Raw genomic sequence first — 25,935 nt, forward strand, 5'->3', positions numbered from 1 at the left:
GCATGCAGCGAGCAGGGGGCAGGAAGAGGCGTCGGCGTCGGAGTCGGAGTCGGCGTGGTGTGCAGCGGCGGCGGCGGGAGAGCGTTCCGCACCCCGGACGGCCACCGCCGTCCTCGTTAGTATAGTGGTGAGTATCCCCGCCTGTCACGCGGGAGACCGGGGTTCGATTCCCCGACGGGGAGGCAGACGCCCTTTTTGGCCTCTGCCGCCACGCACCCGGCGCCCGCTCTCAGACCCAGTGGCCGGCGCAATGCCCTGCCCTGCCCTGCCCCGCCCTGCCCTGCCCTCCGCGCTCCACCTGGGCCCTTGGCGTCATCCTCTGCGGGGCACAGCCCACCCTCCGCCCACCTTCCCTTCCAATCCTCCTGGCCAAGGCGCCTGGTCGCCCGCCAGCCACAGCAGCCTTCTCGGGTCCCGGCAGCGCTTGAGGAGCGGCCCGTCCCCAGCGGATGGGTGTCTTCCGCCCCCCGGCTCAGGGTCGCCGACCGCCGCCCAGCGACTCCGGCTCCCAGGTGCCAGGTGGAGAGCGGCCTGTCGGAGATGTGCACCGTCTCGGTGCCGGCTGTGGCCTAGCCGAGCGTCGCCGAGCGGCCGCGACGTGGCGGAGAATGGAAGGGGCTTGGCGAGCCGGGGGTGTGGAGCAGGCGTGCCCCGGGGGCAGGCCGCAGCCGGGAGCTCAGGGCCGGGGGTGGGGGGCCGCGCGCCCTGGAGCGCCCCGCTGCGGGCGGGAGGCCGGAGGAAGCGAGCGGGAGAGCGCCCCCCAGCGGCGGGGCTGAGGAGGGCGGGGCGGGGGCGTGTGGAGAGCGGCGGGGCTCGGCTGGCGCCGGGCGGCGGCTGGTGGTGCTGTGAGGGCCCGGAGCCGCGGACGGGTGAGCCAGGCGTCGAGAAGGGTCTGCGCCCGGCGGCGGGCGGCGGCGGCGGCAGCACGCTGGTGCGAGTTCCGCGCGGCATCTTGGGCTTGTCTGGGCCGTGCGGCGTTGGTGGTATAGTGGTGAGCATAGCTGCCTTCCAAGCAGTTGACCCGGGTTCGATTCCCGGCCAACGCAGTGGGCTGACTTTTTGCCAGAGGCCCAGCCCAGGGCCGTCTTGCCAGGTATGGCTGACGGAGTCGGCACTTGGCTCGGTGTGTATGTGTGGGAGAAGGAAGGAGGCGCCCAGCGTTTTGGGGGTGCTGCGAGCAAGAGAAAAGGGCGCGGAGTGCCAGGGGAGGCCGGGCCGGGCGACTGGAGGCCGGAGCAAGGTCCACGGCTGGGGCCGAGGGGTGCGGAGGCGCTGAGTGCAGGTGGCGCAGGCAGGACGGGTGTCCCGACGCTCCCTGGTGGTCTAGTGGTTAGGATTCGGCGCTCTCACCGCCGCGGCCCGGGTTCGATTCCCGGTCAGGGAAGCCGTTCTTCTTCCTCTCTGCCCACAAACAACTTGCCGCGCACCTCCCTCCACACCTGCCTTTTAGCCAACGCTTGCAGGCCCAGCACACCGCCTGGCCCGCTGCCGCCACCAATGCCATCCGATCCTTTTCGACCCGCTCGCCCACCACAGGCCTACTTGCTCGTCCGCCCTGGCGCTGGCGCTGGCGCTGGCGCTGGCGCTGGCGCTGGCGCAGGCGCTCGCGTTCTCTGGCATCTGTCAGCCCCAAAGCCCACAGGCCAGGACAGCCTCTGGCCGGCGGTGGCCAGGAGCGGAGCCCGCGTCCTCGCTGCTGCCAGCGCGCGCCCTGGCGCGTGCTTGCATTTGGCTCAGCTACCAGGCCAGACCTGGGCTGGGGGAGCCAAGCTTGTGAAGGCCCAGATCCTGAGCAGGGCGACGGCGGCCGGGAGACAGAAGAACGTGAAAGGGGAATCTGGGAATGCCCGGCCAGCTGGGGGGGTCCGGGTGGGGTCGGAGGGGGGGGATGAGAGTAAGGGGGAGAGAGGAATGTGAGACCGGGGGCCGTCGGGGAAATGGACATGCCCAACGGCTGAGGGGCGGTGGCAGCAGGTAGCCTTCCCCGACTCTCTAACACGACGGTATTAGCAAGGCGCCAACAGATCTCAGCGTGGACACAAATTGACCGAGAACACCCCTACTCCCGCCCCCCGGATTGTACGACCCATGCATTTTATCCCACTCCTGCCTTATCGCATATCTATCCCGGTGTCCATCCCCTCTTCCACCCCGAGCGTCCCTCTCGTTAACTCATCGATGATGCCGCGCCTGGTAGATGGCAGACGGCAGTCATCCGCGTCTTGCAAGGCCTGAGGACAGAGAGGGTCTAATATTTGCTTCAAGACTCTTTTTCTTAGAAATCAAGTTTGCACGCAAGGAAACGCACAAGCCTCACGCCAGACAGTCGTTCCTTGGGTATCTTCGTGGTTCTCTTCCCACTCACCTCCCCTTCCCGCTCTCTCTGTCTTTAATTGTGGTGAAAGTATACGTAAGACAGAATATATCATTTTCACCATTTCTGAGTGCAGAATTCAGTGGCTTTAAGGACGTTCGCCGTCTTTTCTAATCGCCACGAATATCCATTTCCACTTTTTTTTTTTTTTTTTTAGTCATTCCCAAACCAACCCTGTTCCCACATAATGAGGGCCTCCTGTTTCCCCTTCCCGGCTACCCCGGGAAACGTCTATTCTCCTTTGTTGGTCTGGGAAGTTACCTGTTATACAGACGCGACGAAAGTAAAATCATACAACGTTTGTTGTTTTGGGTCTGGTTTACTTGACTCGGCGAATGTCTTCAAGGTTCATGCCTGTTGTGGCATGAGCATAACTTCATCCCTTGGGGTGGCCGTTCACGGGATTTGAAGAAAGAGATGGCTTTTGAAAAGGGCGATGGGGTGGATTCTGACTCCCGGCGACCCCATGTGTCTGAGAGTAGAACTGCACTCCGCGGGCTTTTCAGCGGCTTGGAATGTCAGGGCAGTAGAAGGCCAGGCATGGAAAGGCATAGCCTTGTGAGCAGGAACCCGTGTGATCATAGAGAAGCTTACTGTCACCCCAGGCACTTCCTTCCTGCCCCTGTTTTGTGAGTTGTGGATAGATGACCGCAGTGGAGGAAGCTGGCTGGTTGTTCGGGTGGCACGACACAAAGGACAGGGAAAGGTGAGGGAAACCCAAAAGAGGGGACAGACGTGTCCTGAGTGCTGGCAGGTGGGAGAAGGAGTCCAGATGTCAGAGTGTCCAAGCCGCCCTAGGGCAGGAGGGGGCGCAGCGAGTGCGGCCGCCCAGTCAGGTGCCGGCGCTGCAGAGGCTTGGGGGCTTCGGAGCATTATGCCAGGCCAGTGTGGAGATGAGGGTGGGGACATGGGAGGGGCGGGGGCGACCCTGGGGATGCCGGGGGTGGCCAGCCCGGTGGATGTGCGTCATCAGGGCAAGGCAAGGCGTTCGTGTGATAGAGGTCTGTGGTGGCGGGTCAGGCGGAGGCTGGAAGGACCACTAGATGGCTAGCTGGGTGGCGGGGGTGGGGGGGGAGTGTTGGGAGGGTGGGCTTAGGTCCCACCCAGATCCAAGGGCACGTCATGAGACTGGACCCGGCCAGACAAGGTTGCCCGCGGTGCTGTGCCTGAAGTCAGTCAACCTAAAGAGTGGGAGGTTGATTGGGGGCAAGGGTGCTGTCGAGAGAGAGCCAGCGTGAGACAGGGACCGGGAGACAGAGAGGGAGACAGAGATAGAGACAGAGACGGACGGGCAGAAGAGGGAGCGAGAAACAGACAGACACACAGAGAGACACGCAGAGAGAGATTAGAAGAGAAGGGAAGAGAGAAAAACGTCTGGAAAAGGCCGTGAGGTCTTAGGGCGCGCGACTGGCCCAGAGGCTTAAACGTCCCTTTGTCAGGACACGGGAGTGCGTTAGGTGCGCGTTTGGGGCACCGTGGGGTGCGGTGGGGTGGGACGGGGGACTCAGTGGAGATTGAAAGAGGCCCGAGCAACAGATGCCTCCAGTGACCTTTGGCCAAAAGTTTGGATCGTGGTAAGGGGGAGGCGGGCAAGGAAGGGGCGTGTTTACCACTGTGTTGTGGAGGAGTGGGCTAAAGTGACTGTACTGACATGACTTTCATTTTCTCGTGCGCGATGATGACCAGGACACGGTAGGGGAGCGTAATGCGTTGCTTTTCCGAGTATGGATCCGGCCGTGCGACTTCCTTGGTAATGGTCCAGCAAGGATGGTGTCATTTTGGGAGCGTGGCCAGGAAGGGTGGTGAGATGGGAAGAGGCATGGAGTCCCCGCAGCCAAAGCCCGCGTGTTGCACGGTGGTCCTCCGTGAAGTGAAACGTGTGGCTAAGGTTTCGTCAGGGTGATGAAGAGAAAAGGGTGGCTGCCCGGGAGAAGTGTTGGGGCAGAGCCCACTGGCGGTCGGCGCCGGAGCGCGGTGTGCTTTCGGCCCCAGGGTGTGGGAGAGGCGCAGGGCGCTGGCACACTGGTGGGCTGGCTGCAGGTGGGAGCGGAGCCCCAGGGCTCTGGGAGAGTTGCCCCGAGTGTAGTAGGAGAGCCAGAGCGGAGCAGAGCAGAGCAGAGCAGAGCAGAGCAGAGCAGAGCAGAGCAAGCAGAGCAAGCACTGAGCAGGCGGCGGTGTGAATTGGGGCAGAGCGACCAAAAGGGGACAGGGGACTGCATGGGCCGGGAATCGAACCCGGGCCTCCCGCGTGGCAGGCGAGAATTCTACCACTGAACCACCCATGCGCTGCCGGCGTCCGGGCGGCTGGCTCCAGCCTGTGCCCCTGCCCTGTCTTCGCTGGCCCGCCGCTGGGCTCAGGACGCTGCTCACTACCTGGCCGGAGCGTCTGTCTCTCTGCTCCCCTAGAGCTAGGCAGGCGGCGGCGGCCAGCCTGGGGCCGGCGGCCTGGTGCGGGTGGGCGGGACGGGCGGGCAAGGGAAGGGGTCTGGGCGACCGACGTGGAAGAGAGGCAGGTGCCAGGCGTGTCGAGGGTCCTGGACGGAGGCGGAGGGAGAGAGGTAGTCCCTGCCCATCCCGTGGCTGGGAGGAAGCCTAGAGCCCGAAGGAGCCTGGTCGGCCAGCGCCAATCCCAGCCAGGCCAGGTGGCCTGTGGCGCGCAGAGGTGCTCACAGCTGTCCCGGCGGCGACCCCCGGCATGCACCCCCAGGACCCCCTTGGGCGGCCAGTTTTCTGGCCCGTGCTTGGGGGTGTGGGCACAGGAGGTCCGGGAGCAAGGGAGCGGGACGCCTGCATCCTCCTGTGGCGGCTGCCTGCCAGCGGCGGGACGTCGGACAAAGTGGCCACAGCGGTCTGAGCCTGCCTTCCGCCCTCCGTCCTCCGGCCAGCCGCACTCCTTAGGATGCTGTGCTGGAGGGGGTGGGTTGTGGAGCGGGAGCCGGCCCACCCATCGAAAGAGCTCTTCGGCAGCAGAGAGGTCGTTGGCGCGGTGGGTCTGCTCCCAGGCAGCGGCTACCCTCGTGGAACTGGGATGTGGCGCGCCCGAGGTGGACCGGGCCCTGTGCCCGGCTCTGGCTTCTCCTCGCCAGCCGGTGGTGGGGCTGAAAATGCAGCGGCATGGCCGGTGTGGGGAGGCAAGGTCCCCAAACTCAACAAGCGCGGAGACCACGGGCTGAAGAGAGGGCGCAGCGGGTGTTAGTGGGAAGGGGATTCGGGGCGGGAGAGAGGAATGGGCAGGAGGCTGGTGTGGAAAGGGCGGGATGATGGCCAAGGTTTTGGGTGGTGTGGTGCTGCTTGCAGCAGCGCAGGGCAAAAGCGAGTTGCTGCTGTTCAGCGGGCAGAAAGTGGAGGACCACCGGGGAGGGCTTTCCACACGGGCCAGATGGAGCCCACAGACACACGCAGGCAAACGGGGCTAAAGACCAGGGGCGGATTAACCAGGAAGGCCGGTGAGCAGCGGCTTGCGTTGAGCCAGGGTCGCGCGCACGGGCGGGCTCCACTGTATTGGCTCCCTACTCTGTGGTGAGCGGTTTCAAGTGGGCTTCACCACATCCTTGCTGCGGTGGGAGAGCGGTGAGATCGTGAGCTGCAGATTGGTGGGAAGCCTAACAATTGGACCCGTGCCTACCTTGCTTGTTGGGTAATCGGGGCCTGACAAAGACAGAGAGAGAGGGAGAGGGAGAGGGAGAGGTGAAAGACAGAGGAAAGAGGGAAAGGGCGAGGGCAGAGAGAGGACAGGGGTAAGAGAGAGGAGGTAGCTGCGATGGGAAGTCGAGAAACCGCGCGGATGCGGGGGCAGGCAGGTAGGAGGGGTGCGTTTCATGGTGGGCAGTTGGGCTGGGGCTGGCCGGAAAGGCAGTTACCAGAGGGGTTCAAGGCGCTGGAGCATCCTAGCTGTCAGGGATGTGCCTGACAAGTTAGGGTGTCGGAGCGGGGTGGGGCCACGGGCTGGAGGCTGGAGAGGCAGAAGGATTGCACGGCCCGAGCGTGGACAGTCGCCCAGTAAAGGGCAGAGACGCGTGTGGTGAAGGCTGGGGACAGTAGGTGGCTGTTGCCAAAAGGTTGTCTTGTCAGGAGTGGGATTCGAACCCACGCCTCCAGGGGAGACTGCGACCTGAACGCAGCGCCTTAGACCGCTCGGCCATCCTGACGGCGGCTGTGGGCGCGTCGCCGCTGGCCCGGCTGCGACGCCGCGCCAACGCCGGTGCCCTGGGCCGGTCGGCGCGCCTCCTGGACGGCCTTGCGGCTGCGCGACCGACGGACGGACGGACGGACGGACGGACGGCGCGCGCGAAGGCTCGGAGCCGAGCGCCACCAAGGCCGGCCGACCCGGCGAGGTGCCCGGCCAACTCCCCCACGCACCGTCCCCCGGGCCCCGCCAGCCGCTGCCCCGGCCTCCGTCCTCACGTCAGCTCTCGCGCCCACCAATGCCTCCTCCTCCTCGCAGACGTTTTCTGCCCGCTCGATCCCCTTTCTTTCTCCCGGCGCTTTCGCCGCCGTGGAGGGAAGCGGCCGCCGCGCACGCGGAGCTTCGGTATCCCCCGGGCCCGGCCCGGGTGCCAGGCTGCGTGGACGGCGAGGATGGAGGTGGGCGGGGCGCGCTCTGTCGCCGAGCATGCAGCGAGCAGGGGGCAGGAAGAGGCGTCGGCGTCGGAGTCGGAGTCGGCGTGGTGTGCAGCGGCGGCGGCGGGAGAGCGTTCTGCACCCCGGACGGCCACCGCCGTCCTCGTTAGTATAGTGGTGAGTATCCCCGCCTGTCACGCGGGAGACCGGGGTTCGATTCCCCGACGGGGAGGCAGACGCCCTTTTTGGCCTCTGCCGCCACGCACCCGGCGCCCGCTCTCAGACCCAGTGGCCGGCGCAATGCCCTGCCCTGCCCTGCCCCGCCCTGCCCTGCCCTCCGCGCTCCACCTGGGCCCTTGGCGTCATCCTCTGCGGGGCACAGCCCACCCTCCGCCCACCTTCCCTTCCAATCCTCCTGGCCAAGGCGCCTGGTCGCCCGCCAGCCACAGCAGCCTTCTCGGGTCCCGGCAGCGCTTGAGGAGCGGCCCGTCCCCAGCGGATGGGTGTCTTCCGCCCCCCGGCTCAGGGTCGCCGACCGCCGCCCAGCGACTCCGGCTCCCAGGTGCCAGGTGGAGAGCGGCCTGTCGGAGATGTGCACCGTCTCGGTGCCGGCTGTGGCCTAGCCGAGCGTCGCCGAGCGGCCGCGACGTGGCGGAGAATGGAAGGGGCTTGGCGAGCCGGGGGTGTGGAGCAGGCGTGCCCCGGGGGCAGGCCGCAGCCGGGAGCTCAGGGCCGGGGGTGGGGGGCCGCGCGCCCTGGAGCGCCCCGCTGCGGGCGGGAGGCCGGAGGAAGCGAGCGGGAGAGCGCCCCCCAGCGGCGGGGCTGAGGAGGGCGGGGCGGGGGCGTGTGGAGAGCGGCGGGGCTCGGCTGGCGCCGGGCGGCGGCTGGTGGTGCTGTGAGGGCCCGGAGCCGCGGACGGGTGAGCCAGGCGTCGAGAAGGGTCTGCGCCCGGCGGCGGGCGGCGGCGGCGGCAGCACGCTGGTGCGAGTTCCGCGCGGCATCTTGGGCTTGTCTGGGCCGTGCGGCGTTGGTGGTATAGTGGTGAGCATAGCTGCCTTCCAAGCAGTTGACCCGGGTTCGATTCCCGGCCAACGCAGTGGGCTGACTTTTTGCCAGAGGCCCAGCCCAGGGCCGTCTTGCCAGGTATGGCTGACGGAGTCGGCACTTGGCTCGGTGTGTATGTGTGGGAGAAGGAAGGAGGCGCCCAGCGTTTTGGGGGTGCTGCGAGCAAGAGAAAAGGGCGCGGAGTGCCAGGGGAGGCCGGGCCGGGCGACTGGAGGCCGGAGCAAGGTCCACGGCTGGGGCCGAGGGGTGCGGAGGCGCTGAGTGCAGGTGGCGCAGGCAGGACGGGTGTCCCGACGCTCCCTGGTGGTCTAGTGGTTAGGATTCGGCGCTCTCACCGCCGCGGCCCGGGTTCGATTCCCGGTCAGGGAAGCCGTTCTTCTTCCTCTCTGCCCACAAACAACTTGCCGCGCACCTCCCTCCACACCTGCCTTTTAGCCAACGCTTGCAGGCCCAGCACACCGCCTGGCCCGCTGCCGCCACCAATGCCATCCGATCCTTTTCGACCCGCTCGCCCACCACAGGCCTACTTGCTCGTCCGCCCTGGCGCTGGCGCTGGCGCTGGCGCTGGCGCTGGCGCTGGCGCAGGCGCTCGCGTTCTCTGGCATCTGTCAGCCCCAAAGCCCACAGGCCAGGACAGCCTCTGGCCGGCGGTGGCCAGGAGCGGAGCCCGCGTCCTCGCTGCTGCCAGCGCGCGCCCTGGCGCGTGCTTGCATTTGGCTCAGCTACCAGGCCAGACCTGGGCTGGGGGAGCCAAGCTTGTGAAGGCCCAGACCCTGAGCAGGGCGACGGCGGCCGGGAGACAGAAGAACGTGAAAGGGGAATCTGGGAATGCCCGGCCAGCTGGGGGGGTCCGGGTGGGGTCGGAGGGGGGGGGATGAGAGTAAGGGGGAGAGAGGAATGTGAGACCGGGGGCCGTCGGGGAAATGGACATGCCCAACGGCTGAGGGGCGGTGGCAGCAGGTAGCCTTCCCCGACTCTCTAACACGACGGTATTAGCAAGGCGCCAACAGATCTCAGCGTGGACACAAATTGACCGAGAACACCCCTACTCCCGCCCCCCGGATTGTACGACCCATGCATTTTATCCCACTCCTGCCTTATCGCATATCTATCCCGGTGTCCATCCCCTCTTCCACCCCGAGCGTCCCTCTTGTTAACTCATCGATGATGCCGCGCCTGGTAGATGGCAGACGGCAGTCATCCGCGTCTTGCAAGGCCTGCGGACAGAGAGGGTCTAATATTTGCTTCAAGACTCTTTTTCTTAGAAATCAAGTTTGCACGCAAGGAAACGCACAAGCCTCACGCCAGACAGTCGTTCCTTGGGTATCTTCGTGGTTCTCTTCCCACTCACCTCCCCTTCCCGCTCTCTCTGTCTTTAATTGTGGTGAAAGTATACGTAAGACAGAATATATCATTTTCACCATTTCTGAGTGCAGAATTCAGTGGCTTTAAGGACGTTCGCCGTCTTTTCTAACCGCCACGAATATCCATTTCCACTTTTTTTTTTTTTTTTAGTCATTCCCAAACCAACCCTGTTCCCACATAATGAGGGCCTCCTGTTTCCCCTTCCCGGCTACCCCGGGAAACGTCTATTCTCCTTTGTTGGTCTGGGAAGTTACCTGTTATACAGACGCGACGAAAGTAAAATCATACAACGTTTGTTGTTTTGGGTCTGGTTTACTTGACTCGGCGAATGTCTTCAAGGTTCATGCCTGTTGTGGCATGAGCATAACTTCATCCCTTGGGGTGGCCGTTCACGGGATTTGAAGAAAGAGATGGCTTTTGAAAAGGGCGATGGGGTGGATTCTGACTCCCGGCGACCCCATGTGTCTGAGAGTAGAACTGCACTCCGCGGGCTTTTCAGCGGCTTGGAATGTCAGGGCAGTAGAAGGCCAGGCATGGAAAGGCATAGCCTTGTGAGCAGGAACCCGTGTGATCATAGAGAAGCTTACTGTCACCCCAGGCACTTCCTTCCTGCCCCTGTTTTGTGAGTTGTGGATAGATGACCGCAGTGGAGGAAGCTGGCTGGTTGTTCGGGTGGCACGACACAAAGGACAGGGAAAGGTGAGGGAAACCCAAAAGAGGGGACAGACGTGTCCTGAGTGCTGGCAGGTGGGAGAAGGAGTCCAGATGTCAGAGTGTCCAAGCCGCCCTAGGGCAGGAGGGGGCGCAGCGAGTGCGGCCGCCCAGTCAGGTGCCGGCGCTGCAGAGGCTTGGGGGCTTCGGAGCATTATGCCAGGCCAGTGTGGAGATGAGGGTGGGGACATGGGAGGGGCGGGGGCGACCCTGGGGATGCCGGGGGTGGCCAGCCCGGTGGATGTGCGTCATCAGGGCAAGGCAAGGCGTTCGTGTGATAGAGGTCTGTGGTGGCGGGTCAGGCGGAGGCTGGAAGGACCACTAGATGGCTAGCTGGGTGGCGGGGGTGGGGGGGGAGTGTTGGGAGGGTGGGCTTAGGTCCCACCCAGATCCAAGGGCACGTCATGAGACTGGACCCGGCCAGACAAGGTTGCCCGCGGTGCTGTGCCTGAAGTCAGTCAACCTAAAGAGTGGGAGGTTGATTGGGGGCAAGGGTGCTGTCGAGAGAGAGCCAGCGTGAGACAGGGACCGGGAGACAGAGAGGGAGACAGAGATAGAGACAGAGACGGACGGGCAGAAGAGGGAGCGAGAAACAGACAGACACACAGAGAGACACGCAGAGAGAGATTAGAAGAGAAGGGAAGAGAGAAAAACGTCTGGAAAAGGCCGTGAGGTCTTAGGGCGCGCGACTGGCCCAGAGGCTTAAACGTCCCTTTGTCAGGACACGGGAGTGCGTTAGGTGCGCGTTTGGGGCACCGTGGGGTGCGGTGGGGTGGGACGGGGGACTCAGTGGAGATTGAAAGAGGCCCGAGCAACAGATGCCTCCAGTGACCTTTGGCCAAAAGTTTGGATCGTGGTAAGGGGGAGGCGGGCAAGGAAGGGGCGTGTTTACCACTGTGTTGTGGAGGAGTGGGCTAAAGTGACTGTACTGACATGACTTTCATTTTCTCGTGCGCGATGATGACCAGGACACGGTAGGGGAGCGTAATGCGTTGCTTTTCCGAGTATGGATCCGGCCGTGCGACTTCCTTGGTAATGGTCCAGCAAGGATGGTGTCATTTTGGGAGCGTGGCCAGGAAGGGTGGTGAGATGGGAAGAGGCATGGAGTCCCCGCAGCCAAAGCCCGCGTGTTGCACGGTGGTCCTCCGTGAAGTGAAACGTGTGGCTAAGGTTTCGTCAGGGTGATGAAGAGAAAAGGGTGGCTGCCCGGGAGAAGTGTTGGGGCAGAGCCCACTGGCGGTCGGCGCCGGAGCGCGGTGTGCTTTCGGCCCCAGGGTGTGGGAGAGGCGCAGGGCGCTGGCACACTGGTGGGCTGGCTGCAGGTGGGAGCGGAGCCCCAGGGCTCTGGGAGAGTTGCCCCGAGTGTAGTAGGAGAGCCAGAGCGGAGCAGAGCAGAGCAAGCAGAGCAAGCACTGAGCAGGCGGCGGTGTGAATTGGGGCAGAGCGACCAAAAGGGGACAGGGGACTGCATGGGCCGGGAATCGAACCCGGGCCTCCCGCGTGGCAGGCGAGAATTCTACCACTGAACCACCCATGCGCTGCCGGCGTCCGGGCGGCTGGCTCCAGCCTGTGCCCCTGCCCTGTCTTCGCTGGCCCGCCGCTGGGCTCAGGACGCTGCTCACTACCTGGCCGGAGCGTCTGTCTCTCTGCTCCCCTAGAGCTAGGCAGGCGGCGGCGGCCAGCCTGGGGCCGGCGGCCTGGTGCGGGTGGGCGGGACGGGCGGGCAAGGGAAGGGGTCTGGGCGACCGACGTGGAAGAGAGGCAGGTGCCAGGCGTGTCGAGGGTCCTGGACGGAGGCGGAGGGAGAGAGGTAGTCCCTGCCCATCCCGTGGCTGGGAGGAAGCCTAGAGCCCGAAGGAGCCTGGTCGGCCAGCGCCAATCCCAGCCAGGCCAGGTGGCCTGTGGCGCGCAGAGGTGCTCACAGCTGTCCCGGCGGCGACCCCCGGCATGCACCCCCAGGACCCCCTTGGGCGGCCAGTTTTCTCGCCCGTGCTTGGGGGTGTGGGCACAGGAGGTCCGGGAGCAAGGGAGCGGGACGCCTGCATCCTCCTGTGGCGGCTGCCTGCCAGCGGCGGGACGTCGGACAAAGTGGCCACAGCGGTCTGAGCCTGCCTTCCGCCCTCCGTCCTCCGGCCAGCCGCACTCCTTAGGATGCTGTGCTGGAGGGGGTGGGTTGTGGAGCGGGAGCCGGCCCACCCATCGAAAGAGCTCTTCGGCAGCAGAGAGGTCGTTGGCGCGGTGGGTCTGCTCCCAGGCAGCGGCTACCCTCGTGGAACTGGGATGTGGCGCGCCCGAGGTGGACCGGGCCCTGTGCCCGGCTCTGGCTTCTCCTCGCCAGCCGGTGGTGGGGCTGAAAATGCAGCGGCATGGCCGGTGTGGGGAGGCAAGGTCCCCAAACTCAACAAGCGCGGAGACCACGGGCTGAAGAGAGGGCGCAGCGGGTGTTAGTGGGAAGGGGATTCGGGGCGGGAGAGAGGAATGGGCAGGAGGCTGGTGTGGAAAGGGCGGGATGATGGCCAAGGTTTTGGGTGGTGTGGTGCTGCTTGCAGCAGCGCAGGGCAAAAGCGAGTTGCTGCTGTTCAGCGGGCAGAAAGTGGAGGACCACCGGGGAGGGCTTTCCACACGGGCCAGATGGAGCCCACAGACACACGCAGGCAAACGGGGCTAAAGACCAGGGGCGGATTAACCAGGAAGGCCGGTGAGCAGCGGCTTGCGTTGAGCCAGGGTCGCGCGCACGGGCGGGCTCCACTGTATTGGCTCCCTACTCTGTGGTGAGCGGTTTCAAGTGGGCTTCACCACATCCTTGCTGCGGTGGGAGAGCGGTGAGATCGTGAGCTGCAGATTGGTGGGAAGCCTAACAATTGGACCCGTGCCTACCTTGCTTGTTGGGTAATCGGGGCCTGACAAAGACAGAGAGAGAGGGAGAGGGAGAGGTGAAAGACAGAGGGAAGAGGGAAAGGGCGAGGGCAGAGAGAGGACAGGGGTAAGAGAGAGGAGGTAGCTGTGATGGGAAGTCGAGAAACCGCGCGGATGCGGGGGCAGGCAGGTAGGAGGGGTGCGTTTCATGGTGGGCAGTTGGGCTGGGGCTGGCCGGAAAGGCAGTTACCAGAGGGGTTCAAGGCGCTGGAGCATCCTAGCTGTCAGGGATGTGCCTGACAAGTTAGGGTGTCGGAGCGGGGTGGGGCCACGGGCTGGAGGCTGGAGAGGCAGAAGGATTGCACGGCCCGAGCGTGGACAGTCGCCCAGTAAAGGGCAGAGACGCGTGTGGTGAAGGCTGGGGACAGTAGGTGGCTGTTGCCAAAAGGTTGTCTTGTCAGGAGTGGGATTCGAACCCACGCCTCCAGGGGAGACTGCGACCTGAACGCAGCGCCTTAGACCGCTCGGCCATCCTGACGGCGGCTGTGGGCGCGTCGCCGCTGGCCCGGCTGCGACGCCGCGCCAACGCCGGTGCCCTGGGCCGGTCGGCGCGCCTCCTGGACGGCCTTGCGGCTGCGCGACCGACGGACGGACGGACGGACGGACGGACGGCGCGCGCGAAGGCTCGGAGCCGAGCGCCACCAAGGCCGGCCGACCCGGCGAGGTGCCCGGCCAACTCCCCCACGCACCGTCCCCCGGGCCCCGCCAGCCGCTGCCCCGGCCTCCGTCCTCACGTCAGCTCTCGCGCCCACCAATGCCTCCTCCTCCTCGCAGACGTTTTCTGCCCGCTCGATCCCCTTTCTTTCTCCCGGCGCTTTCGCCGCCGTGGAGGGAAGCGGCCGCCGCGCACGCGGAGCTTCGGTATCCCCCGGGCCCGGCCCGGGTGCCAGGCTGCGTGGACGGCGAGGATGGAGGTGGGCGGGGCGCGCTCTGTCGCCGAGCATGCAGCGAGCAGGGGGCAGGAAGAGGCGTCGGCGTCGGAGTCGGAGTCGGCGTGGTGTGCAGCGGCGGCGGCGGGAGAGCGTTCTGCACCCCGGACGGCCACCGCCGTCCTCGTTAGTATAGTGGTGAGTATCCCCGCCTGTCACGCGGGAGACCGGGGTTCGATTCCCCGACGGGGAGGCAGACGCCCTTTTTGGCCTCTGCCGCCACGCACCCGGCGCCCGCTCTCAGACCCAGTGGCCGGCGCAATGCCCTGCCCTGCCCTGCCCCGCCCTGCCCTGCCCTCCGCGCTCCACCTGGGCCCTTGGCGTCATCCTCTGCGGGGCACAGCCCACCCTCCGCCCACCTTCCCTTCCAATCCTCCTGGCCAAGGCGCCTGGTCGCCCGCCAGCCACAGCAGCCTTCTCGGGTCCCGGCAGCGCTTGAGGAGCGGCCCGTCCCCAGCGGATGGGTGTCTTCCGCCCCCCGGCTCAGGGTCGCCGACCGCCGCCCAGCGACTCCGGCTCCCAGGTGCCAGGTGGAGAGCGGCCTGTCGGAGATGTGCACCGTCTCGGTGCCGGCTGTGGCCTAGCCGAGCGTCGCCGAGCGGCCGCGACGTGGCGGAGAATGGAAGGGGCTTGGCGAGCCGGGGGTGTGGAGCAGGCGTGCCCCGGGGGCAGGCCGCAGCCGGGAGCTCAGGGCCGGGGGTGGGGGGCCGCGCGCCCTGGAGCGCCCCGCTGCGGGCGGGAGGCCGGAGGAAGCGAGCGGGAGAGCGCCCCCCAGCGGCGGGGCTGAGGAGGGCGGGGCGGGGGCGTGTGGAGAGCGGCGGGGCTCGGCTGGCGCCGGGCGGCGGCTGGTGGTGCTGTGAGGGCCCGGAGCCGCGGACGGGTGAGCCAGGCGTCGAGAAGGGTCTGCGCCCGGCGGCGGGCGGCGGCGGCGGCAGCACGCTGGTGCGAGTTCCGCGCGGCATCTTGGGCTTGTCTGGGCCGTGCGGCGTTGGTGGTATAGTGGTGAGCATAGCTGCCTTCCAAGCAGTTGACCCGGGTTCGATTCCCGGCCAACGCAGTGGGCTGACTTTTTGCCAGAGGCCCAGCCCAGGGCCGTCTTGCCAGGTATGGCTGACGGAGTCGGCACTTGGCTCGGTGTGTATGTGTGGGAGAAGGAAGGAGGCGCCCAGCGTTTTGGGGGTGCTGCGAGCAAGAGAAAAGGGCGCGGAGTGCCAGGGGAGGCCGGGCCGGGCGACTGGAGGCCGGAGCAAGGTCCACGGCTGGGGCCGAGGGGTGCGGAGGCGCTGAGTGCAGGTGGCGCAGGCAGGACGGGTGTCCCGACGCTCCCTGGTGGTCTAGTGGTTAGGATTCGGCGCTCTCACCGCCGCGGCCCGGGTTCGATTCCCGGTCAGGGAAGCCGTTCTTCTTCCTCTCTGCCCACAAACAACTTGCCGCGCACCTCCCTCCACACCTGCCTTTTAGCCAACGCTTGCAGGCCCAGCACACCGCCTGGCCCGCTGCCGCCACCAATGCCATCCGATCCTTTTCGACCCGCTCGCCCACCACAGGCCTACTTGCTCGTCCGCCCTGGCGCTGGCGCTGGCGCTGGCGCTGGCGCTGGCGCTGGCGCAGGCGCAGGCGCTCGCGTTCTCTGGCATCTGTCAGCCCCAAAGCCCACAGGCCAGGACAGCCTCTGGCCGGCAGTGGCCAGGAGCGGAGCCCGCGTCCTCGCTGCTGCCAGCGCGCGCCCTGGCGCGTGCTTGCATTTGGCTCAGCTACCAGGCCAGACTTGGGCTGGGGGAGCCAAGCTTGTGAAGGCCCAGATCCTGAGCAGGGCGACGGCGGCCGGGAGACAGAAGAACGTGAAAGGGGAATCTGAGAATGCCCGGCCAGCTGGGGGGGTCCGGGTGGGGTCGGGGGGGGGATGAGAGTAAGGGGGAGAGAGGAATGTGAGACCGGGGACCGTCGGGGAAATGGACATGCCCAACGGCTGAGGGGCGGTGGCAGCAGGTAGCCTTCCCCGACTCTCTAACACGACGGTATTAGCAAGGCGCCAACAGATCTCAGCGTGGACACAAATTGACCGAGAACACCCCTACTCCCGCCCCCCGGATTGTACGACCCATGCATTTTATCCCACTCCTGCCTTATCGCATATCTATCCCGGTGTCCATCCCCTCTTCCACCCCGAGCGTCCCTCTTGTTAACTCATCGATGATGCCGCGCCTGGTAGATGGCAGACGGCAGTCATCCGCGTCTTGCAAGGCCTGCGGACAGAGAGGGTCTAATATTTGCTTCAAGACTCTTTTTCTTAGAAATCAAGTTTGCACGCAAGGAAACGCACAAGCCTCACGCCAGACAGTCGTTCCTTGGGTATCTTCGTGGTTCTCTTCCCACTCACCTCCCCTTCCCGCTCTCTCTGTCTTTAATTGTGGTGAAAGTATACGTAAGACAGAATATATCATTTTCACCATTTCTGAGTGCAGAATTCAGTGGCTTTAAGGACGTTCGCCGTCTTTTCTAATCGCCACGAATATCCATTTCCACTTTTTTTTTTTTTAGTCATTTCCAAACCAACCCTGTTCCCACATAATGAGGGCCTCCTGTTTCCCCTTCCCGGCTACCCCGGGAAACGTCTATTCTCCTTTGTTGGTCTGGGAAGTTACCTGTTATACAGACGCGACGAAAGTAAAATCATACAACGTTTGTTGTTTTGGGTCTGGTTTACTTGACTCGGCGAATGTCTTCAAGGTTCATGCCTGTTGTGGCATGAGCATAACTTCATCCCTTGGGGTGGCCGTTCACGGGATTTGAAGAAAGAGATGGCTTTTGAAAAGGGCGATGGGGTGGATTCTGACTCCCGGCGACCCCATGTGTCTGAGAGTAGAACTGCACTCCGCGGGCTTTTCAGCGGCTTGGAATGTCAGGGCAGTAGAAGGCCAGGCATGGAAAGGCATAGCCTTGTGAGCAGGAACCCGTGTGATCATAGAGAAGCTTACTGTCACCCCAGGCACTTCCTTCCTGCCCCTGTTTTGTGAGTTGTGGATAGATGACCGCAGTGGAGGAAGCTGGCTGGTTGTTCGGGTGGCACGACACAAAGGACAGGGAAAGGTGAGGGAAACCCAAAAGAGGGGACAGACGTGTCCTGAGTGCTGGCAGGTGGGAGAAGGAGTCCAGATGTCAGAGTGTCCAAGCCGCCCTAGGGCAGGAGGGGGCGCAGCGAGTGCGGCCGCCCAGTCAGGTGCCGGCGCTGCAGAGGCTTGGGGGCTTCGGAGCATTATGCCAGGCCAGTGTGGAGATGAGGGTGGGGACATGGGAGGGGCGGGGGCGACCCTGGGGATGCCGGGGGTGGCCAGCCCGGTGGATGTGCGTCATCAGGGCAAGGCAAGGCGTTCGTGTGATAGAGGTCTGTGGTGGCGGGTCAGGCGGAGGCTGGAAGGACCACTAGATGGCTAGCTGGGTGGCGGGGGTGGGGGGGAGTGTTGGGAGGGTGGGCTTAGGTCCCACCCAGATCCAAGGGCACGTCATGAGACTGGACCCGGCCAGACAAGGTTGCCCGCGGTGCTGTGCCTGAAGTCAGTCAACCTAAAGAGTGGGAGGTTGATTGGGGGCAAGGGTGCTGTCGAGAGAGAGCCAGCGTGAGACAGGGACCGGGAGACAGAGAGGGAGACAGAGATAGAGACAGAGACGGACGGGCAGAAGAGGGAGCGAGAAACAGACAGACACACAGAGAGACACGCAGAGAGAGATTAGAAGAGAAGGGAAGAGAGAAAAACGTCTGGAAAAGGCCGTGAGGTCTTAGGGCGCGCGACTGGCCCAGAGGCTTAAACGTCCCTTTGTCAGGACACGGGAGTGCGTTAGGTGCGCGTTTGGGGCACCGTGGGGTGCGGTGGGGTGGGACGGGGGACTCAGTGGAGATTGAAAGAGGCCCGAGCAACAGATGCCTCCAGTGACCTTTGGCCAAAAGTTTGGATCGTGGTAAGGGGGAGGCGGGCAAGGAAGGGGCGTGTTTACCACTGTGTTGTGGAGGAGTGGGCTAAAGTGACTGTACTGACATGACTTTCATTTTCTCGTGCGCGATGATGACCAGGACACGGTAGGGGAGCGTAATGCGTTGCTTTTCCGAGTATGGATCCGGCCGTGCGACTTCCTTGGTAATGGTCCAGCAAGGATGGTGTCATTTTGGGAGCGTGGCCAGGAAGGGTGGTGAGATGGGAAGAGGCATGGAGTCCCCGCAGCCAAAGCCCGCGTGTTGCACGGTGGTCCTCCGTGAAGTGAAACGTGTGGCTAAGGTTTCGTCAGGGTGATGAAGAGAAAAGGGTGGCTGCCCGGGAGAAGTGTTGGGGCAGAGCCCACTGGCGGTCGGCGCCGGAGCGCGGTGTGCTTTCGGCCCCAGGGTGTGGGAGAGGCGCAGGGCGCTGGCACACTGGTGGGCTGGCTGCAGGTGGGAGCGGAGCCCCAGGGCTCTGGGAGAGTTGCCCCGAGTGTAGTAGGAGAGCCAGAGCGGAGCAGAGCAGAGCAGAGCAGAGCAGAGCAGAGCAGAGCAGAGCAGAGCAGAGCAAGCAGAGCAAGCACTGAGCAGGCGGCGGTGTGAATTGGGGCAGAGCGACCAAAAGGGGACAGGGGACTGCATGGGCCGGGAATCGAACCCGGGCCTCCCGCGTGGCAGGCGAGAATTCTACCACTGAACCACCCATGCGCTGCCGGCGTCCGGGCGGCTGGCTCCAGCCTGTGCCCCTGCCCTGTCTTCGCTGGCCCGCCGCTGGGCTCAGGACGCTGCTCACTACCTGGCCGGAGCGTCTGTCTCTCTGCTCCCCTAGAGCTAGGCAGGCGGCGGCGGCCAGCCTGGGGCCGGCGGCCTGGTGCGGGTGGGCGGGACGGGCGGGCAAGGGAAGGGGTCTGGGCGACCGACGTGGAAGAGAGGCAGGTGCCAGGCGTGTCGAGGGTCCTGGACGGAGGCGGAGGGAGAGAGGTAGTCCCTGCCCATCCCGTGGCTGGGAGGAAGCCTAGAGCCCGAAGGAGCCTGGTCGGCCAGCGCCAATCCCAGCCAGGCCAGGTGGCCTGTGGCGCGCAGAGGTGCTCACAGCTGTCCCGGCGGCGACCCCCGGCATGCACCCCCAGGACCCCCTTGGGCGGCCAGTTTTCTGGCCCGTGCTTGGGGGTGTGGGCACAGGAGGTCCGGGAGCAAGGGAGCGGGACGCCTGCATCCTCCTGTGGCGGCTGCCTGCCAGCGGCGGGACGTCGGACAAAGTGGCCACAGCGGTCTGAGCCTGCCTTCCGCCCTCCGTCCTCCGGCCAGCCGCACTCCTTAGGATGCTGTGCTGGAGGGGGTGGGTTGTGGAGCGGGAGCCGGCCCACCCATCGAAAGAGCTCTTCGGCAGCAGAGAGGTCGTTGGCGCGGTGGGTCTGCTCCCAGGCAGCGGCTACCCTCGTGGAACTGGGATGTGGCGCGCCCGAGGTGGACCGGGCCCTGTGCCCGGCTCTGGCTTCTCCTCGCCAGCCGGTGGTGGGGCTGAAAATGCAGCGGCATGGCCGGTGTGGGGAGGCAAGGTCCCCAAACTCAACAAGCGCGGAGACCACGGGCTGAAGAGAGGGCGCAGCGGGTGTTAGTGGGAAGGGGATTCGGGGCGGGAGAGAGGAATGGGCAGGAGGCTGGTGTGGAAAGGGCGGGATGATGGCCAAGGTTTTGGGTGGTGTGGTGCTGCTTGCAGCAGCGCAGGGCAAAAGCGAGTTGCTGCTGTTCAGCGGGCAGAAAGTGGAGGACCACCGGGGAGGGCTTTCCACACGGGCCAGATGGAGCCCACAGACACACGCAGGCAAACGGGGCTAAAGACCAGGGGCGGATTAACCAGGAAGGCCGGTGAGCAGCGGCTTGCGTTGAGCCAGGGTCGCGCGCACGGGCGGGCTCCACTGTATTGGCTCCCTACTCTGTGGTGAGCGGTTTCAAGTGGGCTTCACCACATCCTTGCTGCGGTGGGAGAGCGGTGAGATCGTGAGCTGCAGACTGGTGGGAAGCCTAACAATTGGACCCGTGCCTACCTTGCTTGTTGGGTAATCGGGGCCTGACAAAGACAGAGAGAGAGGGAGAGGGAGAGGGAGAGGTGAAAGACAGAGGGAAGAGGGAAAGGGCGAGGGCAGAGAGAGGACAGGGGTAAGAGAGAGGAGGTAGCTGAGATGGGAAGTCGAGAAACCGCGCGGATGCGGGGGCAGGCAGGTAGGAGGGGTGCGTTTCATGGTGGGCAGTTGGGCTGGGGCTGGCCGGAAAGGCAGTTACCAGAGGGGTTCAAGGCGCTGGAGCATCCTAGCTGTCAGGGATGTGCCTGACAAGTTAGGGTGTCGGAGCGGGGTGGGGCCACGGGCTGGAGGCTGGAGAGGCAGAAGGATTGCACGGCCCGAGCGTGGACAGTCGCCCAGTAAAGGGCAGAGACGCGTGTGGTGAAGGCTGGGGACAGTAGGTGGCTGTTGCCAAAAGGTTGTCTTGTCAGGAGTGGGATTCGAACCCACGCCTCCAGGGGAGACTGCGACCTGAACGCAGCGCCTTAGACCGCTCGGCCATCCTGACGGCGGCTGTGGGCGCGTCGCCGCTGGCCCGGCTGCGACGCCGCGCCAACGCCGGTGCCCTGGGCCGGTCGGCGCGCCTCCTGGACGGCCTTGCGGCTGCGCGACCGACGGACGGACGGACGGACGGACGGACGGACGGCGCGCGCGAAGGCTCGGAGCCGAGCGCCACCAAGGCCGGCCGACCCGGCGAGGTGCCCGGCCAACTCCCCCACGCACCGTCCCCCGGGCCCCGCCAGCCGCTGCCCCGGCCTCCGTCCTCACGTCAGCTCTCGCGCCCACCAATGCCTCCTCCTCCTCGCAGACGTTTTCTGCCCGCTCGATCCCCTTTCTTTCTCCCGGCGCTTTCGCCGCCGTGGAGGGAAGCGGCCGCCGCGCACGCGGAGCTTCGGTATCCCCCGGGCCCGGCCCGGGTGCCAGGCTGCGTGGACGGCGAGGATGGAGGTGGGCGGGGCGCGCTCTGTCGCCGAGCATGCAGCGAGCAGGGGGCAGGAAGAGGCGTCGGCGTCGGAGTCGGAGTCGGCGTGGTGTGCAGCGGCGGCGGCGGGAGAGCGTTCCGCACCCCGGACGGCCACCGCCGTCCTCGTTAGTATAGTGGTGAGTATCCCCGCCTGTCACGCGGGAGACCGGGGTTCGATTCCCCGACGGGGAGGCAGACGCCCTTTTTGGCCTCTGCCGCCACGCACCCGGCGCCCGCTCTCAGACCCAGTGGCCGGCGCAATGCCCTGCCCTGCCCTGCCCCGCCCTGCCCTGCCCTCCGCGCTCCACCTGGGCCCTTGGCGTCATCCTCTGCGGGGCACAGCCCACCCTCCGCCCACCTTCCCTTCCAATCCTCCTGGCCAAGGCGCCTGGTCGCCCGCCAGCCACAGCAGCCTTCTCGGGTCCCGGCAGCGCTTGAGGAGCGGCCCGTCCCCAGCGGATGGGTGTCTTTCGCCTCCCGGCTCAGGGTCGCCGACCGCCGCCCAGCGACTCCGGCTCCCAGGTGCCAGGTGGAGAGCGGCCTGTCGGAGATGTGCACCGTCTCGGTGCCGGCTGTGGCCTAGCCGAGCGTCGCCGAGCGGCCGCGACGTGGCGGAGAATGGAAGGGGCTTGGCGAGCCGGGGGTGTGGAGCAGGCGTGCCCCGGGGGCAGGCCGCAGCCGGGAGCTCAGGGCCGGGGGTGGGGGGCCGCGCGCCCTGGAGCGCCCCGCTGCGGGCGGGAGGCCGGAGGAAGCGAGCGGGAGAGCGCCCCCCAGCGGCGGGGCTGAGGAGGGCGGGGCGGGGGCGTGTGGAGAGCGGCGGGGCTCGGCTGGCGCCGGGCGGCGGCTGGTGGTGCTGTGAGGGCCCGGAGCCGCGGACGGGTGAGCCAGGCGTCGAGAAGGGTCTGCGCCCGGCGGCGGGCGGCGGCGGCGGCAGCACGCTGGTGCGAGTTCCGCGCGGCATCTTGGGCTTGTCTGGGCCGTGCGGCGTTGGTGGTATAGTGGTGAGCATAGCTGCCTTCCAAGCAGTTGACCCGGGTTCGATTCCCGGCCAACGCAGTGGGCTGACTTTTTGCCAGAGGCCCAGCCCAGGGCCGTCTTGCCAGGTATGGCTGACGGAGTCGGCACTTGGCTCGGTGTGTATGTGTGGGAGAAGGAAGGAGGCGCCCAGCGTTTTGGGGGTGCTGCGAGCAAGAGAAAAGGGCGCGGAGTGCCAGGGGAGGCCGGGCCGGGCGACTGGAGGCCGGAGCAAGGTCCACGGCTGGGGCCGAGGGGTGCGGAGGCGCTGAGTGCAGGTGGCGCAGGCAGGACGGGTGTCCCGACGCTCCCTGGTGGTCTAGTGGTTAGGATTCGGCGCTCTCACCGCCGCGGCCCGGGTTCGATTCCCGGTCAGGGAAGCCGTTCTTCTTCCTCTCTGCCCACAAACAACTTGCCGCGCACCTCCCTCCACACCTGCCTTTTAGCCAACGCTTGCAGGCCCAGCACACCGCCTGGCCCGCTGCCGCCACCAATGCCATCCGATCCTTTTCGACCCGCTCGCCCACCACAGGCCTACTTGCTCGTCCGCCCTGGCGCTGGCGCTGGCGCTGGCGCTGGCGCTGGCGCAGGCGCAGGCGCTCGCGTTCTCTGGCATCTGTCAGCCCCAAAGCCCACAGGCCAGGACAGCCTCTGGCCGGCGGTGGCCAGGAGCGGAGCCCGCGTCCTCGCTGCTGCCAGCGCGCGCCCTGGCGCGTGCTTGCATTTGGCTCAGCTACCAGGCCAGACCTGGGCTGGGGGAGCCAAGCTTGTGAAGGCCCAGATCCTGAGCAGGGCGACGGCGGCCGGGAGACAGAAGAACGTGAAAGGGGAATCTGGGAATGCCCGGCCAGCTGGGGGGGTCCGGGTGGGGTCGGAGGGGGGGGATGAGAGTAAGGGGGAGAGAGGAATGTGAGACCGGGGGCCGTCGGGGAAATGGACATGCCCAACGGCTGAGGGGCGGTGGCAGCAGGTAGCCTTCCCCGACTCTCTAACACGACGGTATTAGCAAGGCGCCAACAGATCTCAGCGTGGACACAAATTGACCGAGAACACCCCTACTCCCGCCCCCCGGATTGTACGACCCATGCATTTTATCCCACTCCTGCCTTATCGCATATCTATCCCGGTGTCCATCCCCTCTTCCACCCCGAGCGTCCCTCTCGTTAACTCATCGATGATGCCGCGCCTGGTAGATGGCAGACGGCAGTCATCCGCGTCTTGCAAGGCCTGAGGACAGAGAGGGTCTAATATTTGCTTCAAGACTCTTTTTCTTAGAAATCAAGTTTGCACGCAAGGAAACGCACAAGCCTCACGCCAGACAGTCGTTCCTTGGGTATCTTCGTGGTTCTCTTCCCACTCACCTCCCCTTCCCGCTCTCTCTGTCTTTAATTGTGGTGAAAGTATACGTAAGACAGAATATATCATTTTCACCATTTCTGAGTGCAGAATTCAGTGGCTTTAAGGACGTTCGCCGTCTTTTCTAATCGCCACGAATATCCATTTCCACTTTTTTTTTTTTTTTTTTAGTCATTCCCAAACCAACCCTGTTCCCACATAATGAGGGCCTCCTGTTTCCCCTTCCCGGCTACCCCGGGAAACGTCTATTCTCCTTTGTTGGTCTGGGAAGTTACCTGTTATACAGACGCGACGAAAGTAAAATCATACAACGTTTGTTGTTTTGGGTCTGGTTTACTTGACTCGGCGAATGTCTTCAAGGTTCATGCCTGTTGTGGCATGAGCATAACTTCATCCCTTGGGGTGGCCGTTCACGGGATTTGAAGAAAGAGATGGCTTTTGAAAAGGGCGATGGGGTGGATTCTGACTCCCGGCGACCCCATGTGTCTGAGAGTAGAACTGCACTCCGCGGGCTTTTCAGCGGCTTGGAATGTCAGGGCAGTAGAAGGCCAGGCATGGAAAGGCATAGCCTTGTGAGCAGGAACCCGTGTGATCATAGAGAAGCTTACTGTCACCCCAGGCACTTCCTTCCTGCCCCTGTTTTGTGAGTTGTGGATAGATGACCGCAGTGGAGGAAGCTGGCTGGTTGTTCGGGTGGCACGACACAAAGGACAGGGAAAGGTGAGGGAAACCCAAAAGAGGGGACAGACGTGTCCTGAGTGCTGGCAGGTGGGAGAAGGAGTCCAGATGTCAGAGTGTCCAAGCCGCCCTAGGGCAGGAGGGGGCGCAGCGAGTGCGGCCGCCCAGTCAGGTGCCGGCGCTGCAGAGGCTTGGGGGCTTCGGAGCATTATGCCAGGCCAGTGTGGAGATGAGGGTGGGGACATGGGAGGGGCGGGGGCGACCCTGGGGATGCCGGGGGTGGCCAGCCCGGTGGATGTGCGTCATCAGGGCAAGGCAAGGCGTTCGTGTGATAGAGGTCTGTGGTGGCGGGTCAGGCGGAGGCTGGAAGGACCACTAGATGGCTAGCTGGGTGGCGGGGGTGGGGGGGGAGTGTTGGGAGGGTGGGCTTAGGTCCCACCCAGATCCAAGGGCACGTCATGAGACTGGACCCGGCCAGACAAGGTTGCCCGCGGTGCTGTGCCTGAAGTCAGTCAACCTAAAGAGTGGGAGGTTGATTGGGGGCAAGGGTGCTGTCGAGAGAGAGCCAGCGTGAGACAGGGACCGGGAGACAGAGAGGGAGACAGAGATAGAGACAGAGACGGACGGGCAGAAGAGGGAGCGAGAAACAGACAGACACACAGAGAGACACGCAGAGAGAGATTAGAAGAGAAGGGAAGAGAGAAAAACGTCTGGAAAAGGCCGTGAGGTCTTAGGGCGCGCGACTGGCCCAGAGGCTTAAACGTCCCTTTGTCAGGACACGGGAGTGCGTTAGGTGCGCGTTTGGGGCACCGTGGGGTGCGGTGGGGTGGGACGGGGGACTCAGTGGAGATTGAAAGAGGCCCGAGCAACAGATGCCTCCAGTGACCTTTGGCCAAAAGTTTGGATCGTGGTAAGGGGGAGGCGGGCAAGGAAGGGGCGTGTTTACCACTGTGTTGTGGAGGAGTGGGCTAAAGTGACTGTACTGACATGACTTTCATTTTCTCGTGCGCGATGATGACCAGGACACGGTAGGGGAGCGTAATGCGTTGCTTTTCCGAGTATGGATCCGGCCGTGCGACTTCCTTGGTAATGGTCCAGCAAGGATGGTGTCATTTTGGGAGCGTGGCCAGGAAGGGTGGTGAGATGGGAAGAGGCATGGAGTCCCCGCAGCCAAAGCCCGCGTGTTGCACGGTGGTCCTCCGTGAAGTGAAACGTGTGGCTAAGGTTTCGTCAGGGTGATGAAGAGAAAAGGGTGGCTGCCCGGGAGAAGTGTTGGGGCAGAGCCCACTGGCGGTCGGCGCCGGAGCGCGGTGTGCTTTCGGCCCCAGGGTGTGGGAGAGGCGCAGGGCGCTGGCACACTGGTGGGCTGGCTGCAGGTGGGAGCGGAGCCCCAGGGCTCTGGGAGAGTTGCCCCGAGTGTAGTAGGAGAGCCAGAGCGGAGCAGAGCAGAGCAGAGCAGAGCAGAGCAGAGCAGAGCAGAGCAAGCAGAGCAAGCACTGAGCAGGCGGCGGTGTGAATTGGGGCAGAGCGACCAAAAGGGGACAGGGGACTGCATGGGCCGGGAATCGAACCCGGGCCTCCCGCGTGGCAGGCGAGAATTCTACCACTGAACCACCCATGCGCTGCCGGCGTCCGGGCGGCTGGCTCCAGCCTGTGCCCCTGCCCTGTCTTCGCTGGCCCGCCGCTGGGCTCAGGACGCTGCTCACTACCTGGCCGGAGCGTCTGTCTCTCTGCTCCCCTAGAGCTAGGCAGGCGGCGGCGGCCAGCCTGGGGCCGGCGGCCTGGTGCGGGTGGGCGGGACGGGCGGGCAAGGGAAGGGGTCTGGGCGACCGACGTGGAAGAGAGGCAGGTGCCAGGCGTGTCGAGGGTCCTGGACGGAGGCGGAGGGAGAGAGGTAGTCCCTGCCCATCCCGTGGCTGGGAGGAAGCCTAGAGCCCGAAGGAGCCTGGTCGGCCAGCGCCAATCCCAGC

At 65.0% G+C, this 25,935-nt stretch overlaps 19 non-coding genes across 19 annotated transcripts; 12 read left to right on the forward strand and 7 right to left on the reverse strand.

The window, feature by feature from the left end:
* The first annotated feature begins 110 nt into the window (after nucleotides 1–110).
* On the forward strand, nucleotides 111–182 carry TRNAD-GUC (transfer RNA aspartic acid (anticodon GUC)). The gene has a single exon. It is a non-coding gene; the product is annotated as a tRNA-Asp (tRNA).
* Nucleotides 183–974: 792 nt separating this feature from the next.
* On the forward strand, nucleotides 975–1,046 carry TRNAG-UCC (transfer RNA glycine (anticodon UCC)). Its single transcript has one exon. It is a non-coding gene; the product is annotated as a tRNA-Gly (tRNA).
* A 266-nt stretch (nucleotides 1,047–1,312) lies between these two features.
* On the forward strand, nucleotides 1,313–1,384 carry TRNAE-CUC (transfer RNA glutamic acid (anticodon CUC)). Its single transcript has one exon. It is a non-coding gene; the product is annotated as a tRNA-Glu (tRNA).
* Nucleotides 1,385–4,588: 3,204 nt separating this feature from the next.
* TRNAG-GCC (transfer RNA glycine (anticodon GCC)) lies at nucleotides 4,589–4,659 on the reverse strand. The gene has a single exon. It is a non-coding gene; the product is annotated as a tRNA-Gly (tRNA).
* Nucleotides 4,660–6,439: 1,780 nt separating this feature from the next.
* On the reverse strand, nucleotides 6,440–6,522 carry TRNAL-CAG (transfer RNA leucine (anticodon CAG)). The gene has a single exon. It is a non-coding gene; the product is annotated as a tRNA-Leu (tRNA).
* Nucleotides 6,523–7,094: 572 nt separating this feature from the next.
* On the forward strand, nucleotides 7,095–7,166 carry TRNAD-GUC (transfer RNA aspartic acid (anticodon GUC)). The gene has a single exon. It is a non-coding gene; the product is annotated as a tRNA-Asp (tRNA).
* A 792-nt stretch (nucleotides 7,167–7,958) lies between these two features.
* Nucleotides 7,959–8,030, forward strand: TRNAG-UCC (transfer RNA glycine (anticodon UCC)). Its single transcript has one exon. It is a non-coding gene; the product is annotated as a tRNA-Gly (tRNA).
* Nucleotides 8,031–8,296: 266 nt separating this feature from the next.
* TRNAE-CUC (transfer RNA glutamic acid (anticodon CUC)) lies at nucleotides 8,297–8,368 on the forward strand. Its single transcript has one exon. It is a non-coding gene; the product is annotated as a tRNA-Glu (tRNA).
* Nucleotides 8,369–11,541: 3,173 nt separating this feature from the next.
* On the reverse strand, nucleotides 11,542–11,612 carry TRNAG-GCC (transfer RNA glycine (anticodon GCC)). Its single transcript has one exon. It is a non-coding gene; the product is annotated as a tRNA-Gly (tRNA).
* A 1,774-nt stretch (nucleotides 11,613–13,386) lies between these two features.
* TRNAL-CAG (transfer RNA leucine (anticodon CAG)) lies at nucleotides 13,387–13,469 on the reverse strand. The gene has a single exon. It is a non-coding gene; the product is annotated as a tRNA-Leu (tRNA).
* A 572-nt stretch (nucleotides 13,470–14,041) lies between these two features.
* TRNAD-GUC (transfer RNA aspartic acid (anticodon GUC)) lies at nucleotides 14,042–14,113 on the forward strand. Its single transcript has one exon. It is a non-coding gene; the product is annotated as a tRNA-Asp (tRNA).
* A 792-nt stretch (nucleotides 14,114–14,905) lies between these two features.
* Nucleotides 14,906–14,977, forward strand: TRNAG-UCC (transfer RNA glycine (anticodon UCC)). Its single transcript has one exon. It is a non-coding gene; the product is annotated as a tRNA-Gly (tRNA).
* Nucleotides 14,978–15,243: 266 nt separating this feature from the next.
* TRNAE-CUC (transfer RNA glutamic acid (anticodon CUC)) lies at nucleotides 15,244–15,315 on the forward strand. The gene has a single exon. It is a non-coding gene; the product is annotated as a tRNA-Glu (tRNA).
* A 3,212-nt stretch (nucleotides 15,316–18,527) lies between these two features.
* Nucleotides 18,528–18,598, reverse strand: TRNAG-GCC (transfer RNA glycine (anticodon GCC)). Its single transcript has one exon. It is a non-coding gene; the product is annotated as a tRNA-Gly (tRNA).
* Nucleotides 18,599–20,378: 1,780 nt separating this feature from the next.
* TRNAL-CAG (transfer RNA leucine (anticodon CAG)) lies at nucleotides 20,379–20,461 on the reverse strand. The gene has a single exon. It is a non-coding gene; the product is annotated as a tRNA-Leu (tRNA).
* Nucleotides 20,462–21,037: 576 nt separating this feature from the next.
* TRNAD-GUC (transfer RNA aspartic acid (anticodon GUC)) lies at nucleotides 21,038–21,109 on the forward strand. Its single transcript has one exon. It is a non-coding gene; the product is annotated as a tRNA-Asp (tRNA).
* Nucleotides 21,110–21,901: 792 nt separating this feature from the next.
* Nucleotides 21,902–21,973, forward strand: TRNAG-UCC (transfer RNA glycine (anticodon UCC)). Its single transcript has one exon. It is a non-coding gene; the product is annotated as a tRNA-Gly (tRNA).
* A 266-nt stretch (nucleotides 21,974–22,239) lies between these two features.
* On the forward strand, nucleotides 22,240–22,311 carry TRNAE-CUC (transfer RNA glutamic acid (anticodon CUC)). Its single transcript has one exon. It is a non-coding gene; the product is annotated as a tRNA-Glu (tRNA).
* A 3,204-nt stretch (nucleotides 22,312–25,515) lies between these two features.
* On the reverse strand, nucleotides 25,516–25,586 carry TRNAG-GCC (transfer RNA glycine (anticodon GCC)). The gene has a single exon. It is a non-coding gene; the product is annotated as a tRNA-Gly (tRNA).
* Between the last annotated feature and the right edge of the window lie 349 nt (nucleotides 25,587–25,935).

Source organism: Loxodonta africana, chromosome 3 (genome assembly GCF_030014295.1).
Source record: "Loxodonta africana isolate mLoxAfr1 chromosome 3, mLoxAfr1.hap2, whole genome shotgun sequence".
NCBI lineage: Eukaryota > Metazoa > Chordata > Mammalia > Proboscidea > Elephantidae > Loxodonta > Loxodonta africana.